At 38.5% G+C, this 15,827-nt stretch overlaps 1 protein-coding gene across 1 annotated transcript in view; it reads left to right on the forward strand.

Annotated features, from left to right (window-relative positions):
• Window positions 1-15,827, forward strand: part of DNAJB11 (DnaJ heat shock protein family (Hsp40) member B11) — a 452,930-nt gene that overhangs the window by 11,789 nt on the left and 425,314 nt on the right. The window lies entirely within an intron of this gene.

Consider the following 15,827-nt stretch of genomic DNA (forward strand, 5'->3'; position numbering starts at 1 on the left):
TTCAGTGTGCTCCTGAACAGATGCTCAATTGCTGCACTGTGGAGGCGCACTGGGATTGTTTCTTTGCACCCAGAAGCCTGGACATTCATCGTCAAATATGTCTGGGTGCAGACAATCATAACCAGAGGGTATTCCATTCCCTTTATTTGTCTAACCCCTCCATGAAAGAAATTTAATGTCCCCCCCCCCCCCACAAAGAAAGGCAATGGCAACAGAAATAAAAAAATAATCTAGACAAATAAGTCATCCAGGAGGTCCCCCACCAGACCAACAAGGATTCGGGACTTACTTAAGATTCCATTTTAGTAAAACAAAAGAACAGGGTCCTCAATCAGTTTGTCAATTGCACGAAGTTCTGGATGGTCGTAGTACAGTCTGTTTTTCCCCTATTGGAAGGATGATTGGATGTGCTCTAGACATTTGAGATGTGTGCTACCACATCAGAATGAACAGGCACTCAAGAAGATTTCCTGGCTTCCAGCTGTGGGCCAGTCACTTCAAATTCAGAACCATGCCCTTTTGTCTTACCACAATTTCCCTGAGTGTTCACTAAGTGCATGGTAGTTGTAGCTCATCTCAGACTGCAAGGATTTCATGTGTTTCCCTACTTGGGACAACTGGCTCAGCACCACCCCACCAGGTTTCTTCCAGCCCAGGCCAGGGATCATCTGCTTGGTCTTTGTTTGCTACTGAGCATAACAGTTAATCATGAAAAATCACATTTTTTCCAGTATATGTCTTTACTTTATAGAAGCTAAGCTTGCTTAGATGCCACTAAACAGATAGCAAGATTGCCAATGAGCAGACTGTCCACTGTGTGCCACCAGACACCCCATACAGCTTCTATCCTGTCAAACACTACCACAGACTGGTCCTGCAACTTTTTGGGTCAGTGGTGACTTCCATTACCTTTCGTCCCTTGGCAAAATATTATGTCTGAGTTCTTCAGTGGATGCTGGTTTCAGTGGTCCATCCGGTATCGACCTATGAGTTTTTAGGTTCCTTAAACTGATATTTGCATGACTCGCGCAATGCTGTGGATACACTCTCTCAAGGTTCTTTAGGGCTGGCCTTTTGCCCTTGATCCTCCCAAAGCCACAGTGACCATGTGTGATTCCTAATTAGGGTGATGGAGTATTACATGGGAAGGAAGTTAAAGGCATGGCATGTGGTCTTCCTCTGAGGCCAAACTTCACATCATTGTCCTAGAGTTGAGGGCAGTCCTAGCATTGCAGGTCTTTCAGGATATCCTTCCTCTAGGGATGATTTCTGTCCAGACAGACACGTCAGTAGTCTGGGACATCAACAAACAAGGGAGAACATAGTCCTATACATTGTGTCAATAAGCAGTAAGAGTGTGGCAGTAGGTGGTATCTTCCAACCACTTTCTGAAAATAACACATACTGGGGAAGTCCAGTGTTTTAGTGGACCGGTTGAGAAGATCAGTTCTGCTACATCATGAGAGGCCTCTCAATCTAACAGTCACAAAACAAATTTTTCACCAGTGGGGTCAACCATGTTGTGATCTTTTTGCCTCCCCCATCGGCTCCAAATGCCCTGATCCTTCCAAAGGGGGGAGTCACTGAGAGATGCTCTAATGCACAGTCTGGTCCCCTGGTCTCCTCTATGCTTTTCCTCCTACTCTTTACCAAAATTCTTACAGAAAGCTTTGCAGAGGAATATCGTGGTCATCCTCATTTCCCTTTCTCTGGCCTCAGTTGATATGTCTGCCTTTGGTGCTGGACCTCGATCCTGGTCTTCTGTCTCACCCGTCTGGCTTGCCTCACTTGGACATTCGAGCCATCAGGTTAATCTCTTGGTTTCTCTGTTTCTAGTGATGGCTTGTCAGTCTGGGTTTTCTTCCTAAGTTATCCACATTCTTACTTCTTCACAGAGAAAGATTTTCTATTTGGGCTTCTTAAAAGACTTTGGATCCTTTTTCTGTTCTTATTCCAATGCTTTGGTATAAAGTTAAAATTCATTTGGCAGCTGTTTCAGACTCTAATGTTGGAGAAGATCATTCTACCTTAGCATCCCAGAAACTATGTAAAGCCTTTTTTGAGAGGTACCTTTCTGCTTATACCACCATTTAGGGATCCTACTCTGCCTTGAGATATGACTGTTTTGCTCCAGGCTTTGACCCAAAGAAGCTTTGAACCTGCTGCCATGGTGGACATGGTGTTTGACGTGGAAAATGCTGTTTCTAGTTGCTACTTCCTCCACCCAGAGTGTGTCTGAACTCTGAACTCTGAAGTTCTGTCATGTAAACTGCCATACATTCTTTCTAAGGACAAAGTCTCTTTATGAACTAATCCATCCTTCATATCAAAGGTGGCTGCTGAGACATCTCTTAATCTGTCCATTAACCTTATCAAAGGAGAATGTGTACTTCACCTGTTGGACATGCGTCATTAACTACATTTTTATCTCCGTTGTACTGCAACGTTCAGAAAAAAATGTATATCTTTTTTTTTTTTTCTTTTTTTTTTTCTCTTCCAAAGTTAAGATAGGTAAAGGGGATTTTTAAGTTTTCTTAGCTAGATGGTAGCTGACTATTTTGTGTGTGTGTGTATGTGTGTGTGTGTGTGTGTGTGTGTATGTATATATATATATATATGTATATATATATATATATATATATATATATATATATATATATATATATATATATATAAAGGATGAAGGCTTTACTTTACTCAAACTTGCCAAGGCTCATTCTTCTAAATCTGTCTCCACCTCTATGCCCTTCAAGAGCCTCAGCTGATGATGTTTGTTCTGCTGCCATCTGGTCTAACATTCATACCTTCATTATATGCTGGATATGCTATCCAGGAATAGGGCAGCCGCTCAGCTGTCCTCTGGAATATCCTTCCATGAGACCACCCTAAGAGCTAAGTAGCTGGAGGCTTGTGTCCCATCTGTTGAGGAACGAATGCAGCGGACATCTGATGTGAAAGTTATGTACTTGCCATAACAATAGATCTATCCCCCTTTCATTTCATGAAAGATCATTAGCAGTGTGCTTCTGGTATGGCAATACAAGCTACCATTGTCAAAGGTATTGCACTCTTACAGCTCCAGAGCAGTGCTTTATTTCAGACACCCCTTATTGGACTGCATTATTTTTTTCTTCACTATTTTCAACCAAGATTGTGTCCTCAGGTTGGGAACAAACCCAATCTGAGGTAATCTTGGGGACACGAAGGGATTGTGTATAAGGAGAAGAGCCTGAGCCGAGAATCCAGAAGTCTAAAACCGGCTGGATCAGAACCCATCTGTTGATGGATGAAAACAGACAACTCAGATGTAAATATATTTAACTTTTGTTTTTCCCAATGAATATAATCAAGCCCCCCCTCCCCCAACTCCTTATTGAATTGTTCATTGCTTTTTCCTTCCATAGATACCAGCAAGGGAATTTCATGAAAATTTGTATAAAGAAGGGAAATGGAGAAATTGAGAAAAAGCACAAATGGAAGTATTTACAAAAGACTTTTTTGTAACCTTTAACCTTTGCAAATTAAAGACTTTTATATGCAAAAGTTAAAGGTAGATGAGGTTCGACAGCTAACAGTTAATGGGAGGAGATGTGATATAAATGATGTATAGCCAATCTACTTGAAAGTCTCCAAGAACAAACAGTATTCTGGTAGAAGTTTGGCTATTAGGAGGGAAGAAAGTTTTAAAAATCTGGAAGTTTTTTTTTAACAGTTTTTTAAAAGGAGGGGAGGCACCAGCATCCTGGAAAAAAAGCTGTGGTGGCTATAATACCTAAAGATGGGTAAATACCCATCTGATCCAGCTACATATAGGCCCTTCTGAGTTCCAAACCATGACTGTAAAGTGTTTTTGTCTGTAGTGAATAAAAATTGCAAATGTGATACCAAAACTGATATGGACCAATGTGGTTATGTGGAGGGAGGCAAACATTTGACAACCTTAATAAAAACAATGCTGATCCAGAGGGAAACAAAATGCAAGAAATATCTTAGTTGTTGGTAGGTCTTGATGCAGAAAAATCACTTGTCAGAATAAGCTAGGAAGTAGGACGATGGAAGCATTTGCATTTCCTGATATAATAATAAGGTTAATTAGAAGGCTATACAAGGGATCAGAGGCAAAAATCAAAGTGGGAGTGTTCCTGTCTGATAAGTTGTGTTTGAACAGAGGAACCTGGTGGGTATGGGATAAAATGGATTGTGTTATGGTAGCTAAGAATATCTGCAAAGAGACTATAAAAAGACGGTACAAAAACTGAGGAACTGGAAGCTCTAGCCTATGGATACAATATAGCAAGATACAAGCAGTAAAAATATCTTTAGTACTTCTAGTTTTATATACAGATGAGGCATATTTTTAGTACTTCTAGTTTTATATACAGATGAGGCATATTTTTATCAACCAGAGGAGAAGTTGTGGGCAATAACTAATAAACAGTTGAAGGATTTTTTTTGTGGGGGAGGGGGAAGGTGGCAAGAGGCAAGTAAGAAAAGCTGATCCTCCCAAACGAACAAAGAGGTTTAGGATTACCCGATTTGGCAGGATATTTCAGAGCTGCACAATTACAACTCTCATACATAATGAAAACAGAAAGTTACAATTCAGTGTAGAAAAGGATGATAAAGTGGGGATAATTCAAGAAGGAAAGTAAAAAATGGGATACTGATCCTTAAGGAGAATAACAGTTTCGCCGAGTATCATATTCATAAAGTAGCAGAAAGTATACTAAGAACTAAGCCAACACGGGAATGAAGAAAGGAGAGTCTCCAGCTTTACTCCATAGCATATCGCCTACTCCGGGGTTATCTCTGCCTAACATATAAAGCTATGTCAAACCCAGAGCTGTTGGACATGCTACACCTAAAGAAATCCCAATCCCTCTGAGCTACATGCTCTAGGGACCTAAACCTTGTCACCACAATAAACAGGACATGCTGGAGGGATAGATTCCTGTCCCAGAGACTTCCTATACTCTGGAACAAGCTACCCATCTATGTCAAGCAAAGTTCTTCATTAGCACTCTTCAAGAAAAGATGGAAAAAAGAGTGGATGGGAAATAGGAAATACACCCCGGGGATCACTTCTGTGTCTCTGCTGGACAGTGGCAAAGGAAAATAACTTTCTTGGATGGCGTAAGCTATGGAACCTTGCTGGTTAGGCTTACGTAGGCCCTTGGGCGGATAGCCTAGTAATTACCTATGACAATAGGGATAACTACAATTAGGGGTACAGAGAACAGACGAGGAAGCTGTCAAAAGGAAGCAAGGTATTACAAACAAATTAGAGAATGAATGGTAATAGAATGGAAAGAGGCCAAGAAGACATTTGGATTGCAGGCTAGTGATTACCTTCCCTCTTGGGGATTGATATCAGAATGTAGACAGAGAAAATGATAGGGGAATCCTAAATGAAAGACTTGCACTGGTTGAGTTTTTAATTGAATCTAGAATAGAAGCTGCTGTTTAAAAAAGGGTTAATTAGTAGGGCACGTAAAATATTGCATGATAGCTATAGGAATCAAAAACTCAGAAAAGACTGGGAAGAGATTAAACATGCAATTGACAAAGAAACAATTTGAGGATGTGTGTATGGCTCCCAAATATGCAACAACGTCAAGATTTATTTTTGTCTGGAAGTGTTAGCATAGATACTTTTTATACCCCAAGCAGACTCCAAAGACATTTTTCTCCAGTAGATGGTAAATGCTGGAGGTGTGATGGGGCGATATGTTTTGGAAGTGTAATGAGTTGGCAAACTTTAAATATTTCCGATAGAGTGAATACAAGGTGAGCAAATGAGTGTAACTAAGGAAATTATTATTTTGTGCTGGGACACAGGATCTGAATTTCCTAGACACAGTAAGGTCTTGTTAAATTAACTCTGGTGGCTGCCAAAAAAGCAGTTACTAGAAAATGGAAATCCAAATCTAAACTAACTGTATTTGAAGTAGTGAATATTGTATCGGAGATAAAAGAACAGGAAGTGAGATCTTAAAAAAAAAGGTTGGAAATATATTTATATAGAAATAAATGGAAATTATGAGAACAATATATGTAGAAAAAGGTTTTGGAGGAGGAATAAGGTTTAAAAGAAAGCAGGAATTGAATAATTTATGTAGTATTGCTTAGATTATACAGCACATGTATTGTTATATATTCTATAATGTTTGTAAATGTGAACTTGTTAATATGGCTTGATTACTTTTATATAAATGTAAGTTTTCCTATGTCACAAGTGATAATTCAATAAAGGTGTTTAAAAAAGATTGTACGTGAGTAGTGTTGCTTATTTCTGAATCTCCCTGGTTGGATGATGCTGAAGGAAATCTAAGAGGAAACCATTTGGAAGTATGAGTTTTGCTCTTATCTTTTCATAATTTTGTAGTATGTTGGATTTGCTTCTACTGGTATAGAATACTGAATAATTTGCTTTAAAAACTATTCCCTCTAATGACTATACTGTTACAGTTTTATCCAAGTTTCTATTTTAATTGGGTGCTTGTTGGCATGCATGAAGGCAAGGGTAACCAACTGAAGGGGGAGACTTTGGTGCCCTTTAATCATTGCAAACTTCTTTATTTACCTGATTAGACTGTAAGTTCATGGTATTACTAGGTATGAGTTTGACGCTCTTTTAAAAAGATATACATTTTCTTATGCATTTGCACTATTCTTTCAGTGCTGTCTGTTCTTTTTTTTAAAGTAAACACAAAAGGTACCCAAGTCTGGTGAAACAATAAAACGACAGAAAGTAGTCAGGTAAAATGCTTTAATCCAAAAGTAAATACTGTAATCACGAACAAAAAAGCCATTAACGCCTCCAATTTTTTCGTTTGAAAGGACTTCATCAGATGTGGGCTTTTTTTTATTCTTCTTTATAATATCATAGGTATCAGTGGCTTTCCCTTTTCCTTCACTGTAAGCAGGACTTCATGTGGGTGTTTGACAAACAGCATTACAGGGGGTAGTTGGATATACTTCTTACAACTTACACTGTGGAGACAGGCCAACAAACAGGAGGGGAAGAAGAAGAATACACTTTATACAGAGAACACCTATGATATTATAAAGAAGTAAAGAAGAAAAAAAAGCCCACATCTGATTGTCTTTTCAAACGAAAATGTAATATTGGAGGCGTTGAATGTTTTTTTGTTCGTGATTACAGTATTTACTTTTGGATTAAAGCATTTTACCTGACTACCTTCTGTCACTTTATTGTTTCATCGGACTTGGGTACCTTTTGTCTTTACTAGATGATTTTTGGTGCCTTTTGGATACGTTTTTTGGATTATTTACTTTCTTTTACTGTGTTGAAGCTTTTAAGAGTTTATCAGTTTGGTGCATTGTGGTCAGTACAGTAGGGATGCAGCATAGTGTATTAATGAGAACTTGTAAAACACCGAAAGTGTGATGAGAGACTTGGGGACACAGACGGCCAGTGGTATCACCTTTTGATAACCACATCGCCACAACCGTGGTATCACCTTTTGATAACCACATCGCCACAACCGTCAGGAAATCCTTCAGTGTGGCACACCTCATCACGAAGGGCTTTTCATCCACAAAAGGTCATTGTCCCACTGTACTCATCCCTCATTAGACCCATTATAGAGTACAACACCCCATTTGGTATGCACCTCACAAGACATCTGCAACAACTGGAAAGGCCGCAGAAATACCTCACTAAAAGAATCACAGGCCTAAAGCAGATGCCGTATGCTGATGATCTAAAATAACTTCAGCTATACTCTGTGGCATATCGTCTACTCAGAGGCGATCTCTGCTTAACATACAAGGCCATGTCAAACCCTGAGCTGTTGGACATGCTCCACTTAAAGAAATCCCAATCCCTCAGAGCCACATGCTCCAGGGATCTAAACCTTGTCATCACAATGAACAAAACATGCTGGAGGGATAGGTTCCTGACCCAGAGACTGCCCATACATGTCAAGCAGAACACCTTCTTGGCCCTCTACAAAAGGAACCTTGACGACTGGATGGGAGATAGGAAATTCCCCCGGGGATCACGTCAGTCGCCCTGCTAGACAGGGATCCAGGGAAGTAAATACTGTGGGAAGAAATCTCCAGGGAATTGTTATGTCTAGGCTTGTATAGACCCTAGGGCCTATATGAGCAACACAGTAATGTGTGAGTGGAAGTTAAATAAAAAAAAAAGTTTTCAAGTGCTGTGCAGTTTGAGAAAATCAAAGTTATAAACTTGTTTTCTGAGGAAAATGCTGAAAAAATTTAGTAAAACATAGCTTTTACACGTTTCTACATATTATACCTATGTCTTTTACATAGGCAGAATCAGAATCATCAGTAGATTTCTGCATTGTTGTTGGCTACAGCTGTTAGTTGCTTTGTGGTCTTACAGATTTAACATACGGATCAAGATCTCTGATTTTATGTTTTAAAAATATAATTAACCACAGAGGCCTGAAACAGATGTAACCGATATGACTGTTTTGTGCTTAAGTGAGCTGATGACTGCATCTGCATATAAAAAGGATTACAACACAGCTTTTGCCTTTCATAATGGTTAAATTACTTATTGTATTGTATGTTGCTGATTTTCTTAGGCTCATCAGTTTATCTTTTATGCATCTCTGGAATCTCTAGTCGGTGTCTTGGTTTACCCCAAAAGCTGGAGCCTCTTGCCACCACGTAGGGTAACGTCTGTAGAACAGCGTTGTACGGGCTTCCCTTCCCAGTAGGGCATTTTCTAAGAACTGCCAGTTTTCCTTGTAGTTGTCAAAAGCCTTATCCTGCACATGACCTTGTAGTGATCACCATTTACCAGTAGCTGTGTGAGAATCTCACAAGCTTACTCGGGAGTGTGAACCTCTATTGGATAGTACATCTTTTCTCCACTGATGACTTGTTTCCTGAACCATGGTTAGTAGAAATTTACATAACGTCTCGCAGTTCATGCTTTCATTGTTGAGTAATTTACACCAAATTGTAACTCCTCCTTTGGGGCAGTCCTTGGCTCTGATTTTTGCATGACTGGTGATTGGTTTGTCAGATAAGATATGTATATACTAGCCATCAGGGAGACCTACATTGGCCTCTCTGCATCTCTGAGGACTCAGCAGTCCTAGAAAGATCTCTTGTACTTATGTTTGTCTGTGGTCATTTGGAAAAAAAAACATTCCGCTTTGCAGTAGAGGAATGTTTTCTTTATTACTGACTTTTAATAATTAAGTTCCATGTCTAAAGAAAAGTTAGTAACTTTTTTGTTTTTATGCAGAAGTATTTCCACTGGGGGGGGGGGGGGGCAGCTTCTATGTATGCATGTTTTCTAGTGTTTGAAGTGTGTGTGTGTCTTATCTTATAGGTTCATAGGTTAGTACTAAGCTAATTGCCCTTGTGAGCCATTTTAAGCCAAGCCAATTATCCCTTGTGAGACTCAAACGCTGCACCTTGTGCTTGTAAAGCAAACACCTTAACCATTAGGCCACCCTCCCAACCCCTTTTATTACAGATATCCTTTCCTTTATTACTAAAGCAAAAGGAAAATTGTTCAATATATGAAAAGAATGTAGCTTACATTATTTGACAGCATAGGTTGATACTAAGCAAGTAATCACTAGGACCCTTGAGAGCCTTGCCAAATAAGCCTCTTGAATTAGGCAAGTCAGTAGTTTTCGCTAACTTTCTTGTTAAAAAAAATCTTTATTAAATTATCACTTATGACGTAGGCAATCCTACATTTATATAAATGAAAACAAACCGCACTGACAATCTTAATTGCAAGCATTATACATCACAAACCATTTTGACATAATTTTAGCTACAAACATTATGCATTGCTTAGCAACCAATCATTGTCCATCAAACATTACATAGCTCATTCAAATCCTGGCTTTATTTAAACCTCATTCCTTCCATGTATTTATCGTTCCCACAATTCCTATTTTTCCTATGTAATTTGCTCCTGCCGTTTTCTAAAGATCCCAATTCCAGTTGTTTTATCTCTGTTACTATATTCACTAATTAAAGTACAGTGGGTTTAGAGTTTGATTTCCATTTTCTAGCAATTGTATTTTGGGTGGCCACCATAATTAGACTCAGCAAGGCCTTACTATGTGTAAACAATTCAGATTCTGTATCGTAGCTCAAAAAAATAATTTCCGTAGATACACCAATTTGTTCACCCAGTATCTCTGAGGGTAGTCTGCAGAGAATCTTTAATGTCTGCCAACTCATTACACTCCCAGAAAATATGTGCTCGGTTACCTCTTTCTTCCCTATCACACCTCCAACATTTGCTGTCTTCCCGAGGAAAAATTATCTGGAGTCTGGGGTATAAAAATTCCTATGTAAACATTTCGAAGCAAAAATCCTAAATCTCCTAGATTTTGTTGCATATTTGGGAGACATGCATATATCCCTATTGTTTCTTTTTGTGAATTGCTTATCCAGTCTCTCTTCCCAATCTTTTCTAACCTCCTCTGATTCTTATAGTTATGCTATATTTTATATGCTGTACTAAGTATTCTTTTTTAACAGCAGCTTTTGTTCTAGAGTCTACTAAAAACTCTACCAGTGCTGGCCTTTCATTTAGGACCACCCTATTTATTTCACTTTGCCAGTACTCTGATATCAATCCTTGATGGGAAAGGCAGTCTCTGATCTGCAGTCCAAATAAATTCTTGGTGTTTTCCCATTCCATTACATTTCCCTTTCTAGTTATTTGCTCCCAATACCTTGTTTTTCTTTTGTCAATATTCTCCAATAAATTCTAGCCACCTCTTGCCTATTGTCTGTATCCTTAATTGCAATCATCCCTATCGGCAGAATCTCCTTTCTCTTTTACTGTGTTGGTTTGGCTCTTAAGAGTGCTTTATGCTACTTTTATGAATATAATCTGTGTGATTGTTATTCCCATTAAAGATGTGCATCCAAAATCCCATTCTTCTTGTTTCTTGAGCTCCACTCCATTTCATCATCATCCCTTTCCACTTTGAATTCTAGGTTTCTGCTTGAGCTGTTATAGGAACCTTAACTGTGTAGCTCTGAAATACTCCAAGTTGGGATCCCAATCTGCCTTGTTCTATTAGAAGAATCATCTTGTTCCACTTGACTCTTGCTGTCTTCCCTCCCAGGTAAAATCCTTCAGCTATTTATTAATTGCTATCTACAAGTTCTCCTCTGGTTGATTAAAAATATGCCCGACCTGTATATGAGAATAAAGGGACTAAATCATTTTAACTGCTTGTATTTTGCTATCCACATCATACAACAGAGCTTCCAAGTTCTCAGTTTTTGTATTAACTTTTGTTTTAGTCTTTTCCCACATATCCTTAGCTGCCACACTGGGATAATTTTTAATCCGTACTCCTAAGTACTTCATTTTATCATGTCTCCATAAATGTGAATATTGCTTGATCCAATTTGTGTGCAGGTACATAATTTACTACTATTGCCCATACCTCTCAACCTGGAAACGTCAAAAATCTGGACAAGGCCCTTGAAAAATGGGTACAAATCTGTACTCTGATTAACATCTAATTTACATACATAATTATGTAACCCCACCCACTCCAGTGGAATTGTGGGATACCAGTTGTCAAACGCAAACTGAAGAACAGACTACCAAAATATGGCACCAGAGTCCCCCTGCAGCTATTCTTATGTCCCATTACCTGGCAATTTCACCCCATTTGCCATAAACACTAATGTGTGTATACTGCTTTACTTCTACTATGATTGTTTGGATTTTATTTTTACATTTTGCACCACAACAATACACAAACTAACAGACATCTGCTAAACAAGGCAATACTGTCTCACAGTGAAAATAGACTGGGCATTAAAACTTCTCTGCCCTTGAAACTCACATTCATTGAAATAGCATTGAAACCCACACAACACATCCAAAGAAATTGCATCTGGCCAGTGGTGGATAAAGATTACTTTTGGGCTGTTTTCAAATCATTGGCCCCCTGGCACACAAAACAAGAAATGTACATGTGTTCTTTTCTTTGATACACCTTCCTGACTTTATTAAGTTATATTCCTTGTATAATATAGCACACTTGTTAGAGTGCATTTTAAGTTTACTGTTTGAACATTTTTCCAGTAGGCTGTACTGTAGGCAATGAAAGAAAAATGCATAAACCAATAATGACAAAACTGCCCAAATTCAGAACATTTCTATCATAAAAATCTACTTCCACACCCACACTCTAAATAGAATGACAGTAGTGTAAGCCATAGGCATCTTGCACAGCTTCTCATACTTATTTTCAACTTCAGTTTTTTTTGGGGGGGGGGTAAATCAAAAACCAGGGACACATTTTAAACATTGCTTGTATAATTGTGGAAAGTTGCTAGAATAAAATGTTACCACCATGCATTTCACTGGCAAGGCTTGAACCCAGGACCCTATGCACTACAGTCAGAGCAACATACCACTATGCCATATCAGAAGTTCCCTAAAATATAGACTGAAACTTAATGGCTTTCATTTAGGGAATTCAGTTCTCACTTCTCACCATAGCTCTCAATCTCTTGGCACAAAAAGCCTGGACAAAGCAAATAATGGGAGAATACAAATTCAGTTCTCACTTCTTCTCACTCACCATAGTTCTCAAGTCTTAGCACAAACAAACCTGGACAAACAAAGCCAATAATGAGGAATACAACATTATGTTCACTTCTCACCATAGCTCTCAACTGGACAAAGCTCAGAAATGGTGGTGGCTAGGGACTTTAGGCTCTTTTGACCCTGTACCAAAGGTACATAGTTTGAGCCTGAATACATTTAGCCACCATGGGGGCATTTTCACACACACACACACACACACACACACACACACACACACACACACACACACACACACACACACTCCTTACCTGAGTCCCAATGCTGATTTCCCATTGTTTGCATGCTGATAAATAAAACAGTTAAGTTCCAAATGCTGTTTCTGAGCTGCTGAACAAGACGAGTGCTGCTCTCCACATGCTGCCTGCTGTTAAGTCTCAAATGTCATCTGATTTCCCATCTGTTAACGCCACAACAAGCCAACTGCTGTTGCTCACTTGCATTTGCAGATTTGCAGCCAGAAGCTCAATTCTGATTGGCAGATAGTGCTGATGGTGCTGACATCATCACGAATATGATTACATCAGCTCCGACAGCACAGAATTTGAAAAAAATGGGAAAAGAAAAAAAATTGGAAATGAAGGGGTGCCACTCGGGAATTGTGGCAGCCCTTCATTTGGACCCCAAAACTCAGTAAAAACTGAGTAATTCGGTATGGTTGGGAGGTATGCTATTACCTTTGTTTTAGCTTCATTAATTTTGTATCCCAAAAAGATGGGAAACTGTCTCAAAATGTTCCACAACACTGAAATGTCCTTTTCTGGTTTTATCAGATATAAAATATCATCTACAGATAGACCTAGCTTTTCTTGACTACCATACCAATTATATCCTTGAATTTGAGTCCCTTATTTTCTTTGCCAATGGTTCTAAACATAATGTAAATAACAAGGGGGAAAGAGGATACCCCTGCCTGGTTCCTCTGCTCAAGCAGAAATTATTAGAGAGGACCCCGCCCACTTTAATTTGCGCCTCCAATTCCTTGCATATCTTCCTAATCAGCTTTATAATTTTATCATGGTATGCAAATCCTTCCATTGCCGTGCTCATAAAGTCCCAGTTTACTCTGTCAGATGCTTTCTCTGCATCAAGACCCACCAACAACAGTGGTATTTTCTTACATTCTGCTTCCCCCTGACTCATCAGTGTTTTGTTTAATTTTGTCAAATGTTTGCCTCCCCTCCACAAAACCACATTGATCCATATCTGTCAGTTTTGGCATCACTTTTGCCATTCTTTTAGCCATTATAGACATAAACACTTTGCAGTCCTGGTTTAGTTATGAAAGGTGCCTGTATGAAGCTGGATCTGATGGTCTTTACCCTCTTTAGGTATTTACAGCTATCGCCACTTTCTTCCAGTGTACTTCACCTCCTCTTAAAGCACTGTTAAACAAACCCTCCAGATCTTTATCAGTTTTTTCCCTCCTAGCTTCCAAACTTCCTCAGGAATACCATCTATTACTGGGGACATTCCTGTGGATTGCTTATACATCACCATTTTATCTAATCTCCTTTCCGGTTAGTAATTGAGCCTGATCTACCTCTAACCTTAGCATATTTAATTCTTTATAAGCTTTATACCGACTTTCATAGAGTTTCTGAAATATTTCTAATGCCTCTACAGTATTGCTTGTTATCTTCCTTGTTATAGGTTCCCTTGGCTTGGGAACATCCCTTTCTACTTTCTGTTGACAGTCATCATGCTAAAAGTTTTTGTGCTCTAGTTAGTCAGAAAACAGTTGCTTAATAGCAATCTTTCTAAACCTCTTGTTGTGTAAGATTCCATCCTATTCTGCAATACTTTGACATTTGTCAGTCCCACTAAATAATTCTCATTGCTTCTTAACCATTCCTCCTTTTCTTTTATTTGCACCATATTTTTAAATACTACTTTAAATGTATCCAACCCCCCAGCTATATTTTCAAAAGAAATTTGTATCTTCTGTAATAGTTCTTGAATAGTTTCCACTAATCATTCCATAGATTCCTCTCTTTTCATCAGATATGTGGAAAAGTGCCAGTCTCTCATTTTTATTTCGTTATGTTTTTTTTTTTTATTTTAGTTATTATTGGTACATGATCTGAAATAGTTATTGGGTGCATATCAAGACTTTCAATTAAATGTAAATTCTGTTTAGCTTAGCCCGGTTTTTGTTTTGCATTTTGGGGAATAATATGTAAATTAACTCCAACCTGCTAGTACTGAATTCATATCTTCCATGCCAAATATTTTCATAAATTTCTTCAAAAATCTACCCTCTTTTGTTATATTTTCCCTTCTAGGCCCCCCAGACACATCTTCACTTCTGCAAATCCAATTCCAGTCTCCACCTATAAGTAATAGTCCTTGCTGAAAAGGTGTTTACTTTTTCCAGAATTTTCTTAATCTCCATTGTAGCAGTTTTAGGTGAAATATAAATACATGCCAGTGTAGTCATCCTCCCGTGCCAGTAGTTCCTTTAGTACTACATATCTGCCATTTATTATTTTTTTATTGGCTTCTATCTATTAGAGCTCCTCTTGCAAGTAATATAAGTACTCCTCTTTTCCTTTGTCCCAGGTATTTCGCTGAATAACCATCCTGAAAAACCTTTCTGTATCAAACTCAAATATTCAGTTCTATCCAAGTGCGTCTCCTGTAGCATAGCTGTTTGCACTCTTAAAGAAAAAAATAAATAATGTAGTTCACTACTCTTTCTTTTTGTATTTACTGCGAGACCATTGACATTCAAAGGCATAACAGGTAGCATCATTGTATTAAAAGTTATTATTCTCACCTTTTATGTGTACCAGATTTTTTGTTAAATGTCTAGTTCCAGCTTTTGTGTTACATGCTTACACTGTTTGGCAGGTTGATCTTTTATACAGTTGTTTCTTGTCATATCCATTTTGAGCCTATGTCACATTTCACAAAACATTTTATTTATTGAAAGCCTTCAAATAGAAAAACAAACATACCCAGATACCCCCCCCCCCAAAACACAGAAAACTATGCACATCTTCAAGTATTGAAGTTTTACACTCATAATAAGACAAGCATCCCAAACTGATTAGATTTGAGTTAACCTAAAAGAAAGGTTATCCATGCTAAGGTCATGGTACAGCTTGTGCTTCTACTACGTGCTGTCTGGTTTTGTCTTATATTTGTAGTTCTCCCAGCTTGGAAAACACTTGAATGCTTTCAGAGAACATCATCTCCTAGTAATTTCTCT

The sequence above is a fragment of the Protopterus annectens genome, chromosome 2.part0 (assembly GCF_019279795.1).
Source record: "Protopterus annectens isolate FY-2018-M chromosome 2.part0, PAN1.0, whole genome shotgun sequence".
Taxonomy (NCBI): Eukaryota; Metazoa; Chordata; order Ceratodontiformes; family Protopteridae; genus Protopterus; species Protopterus annectens.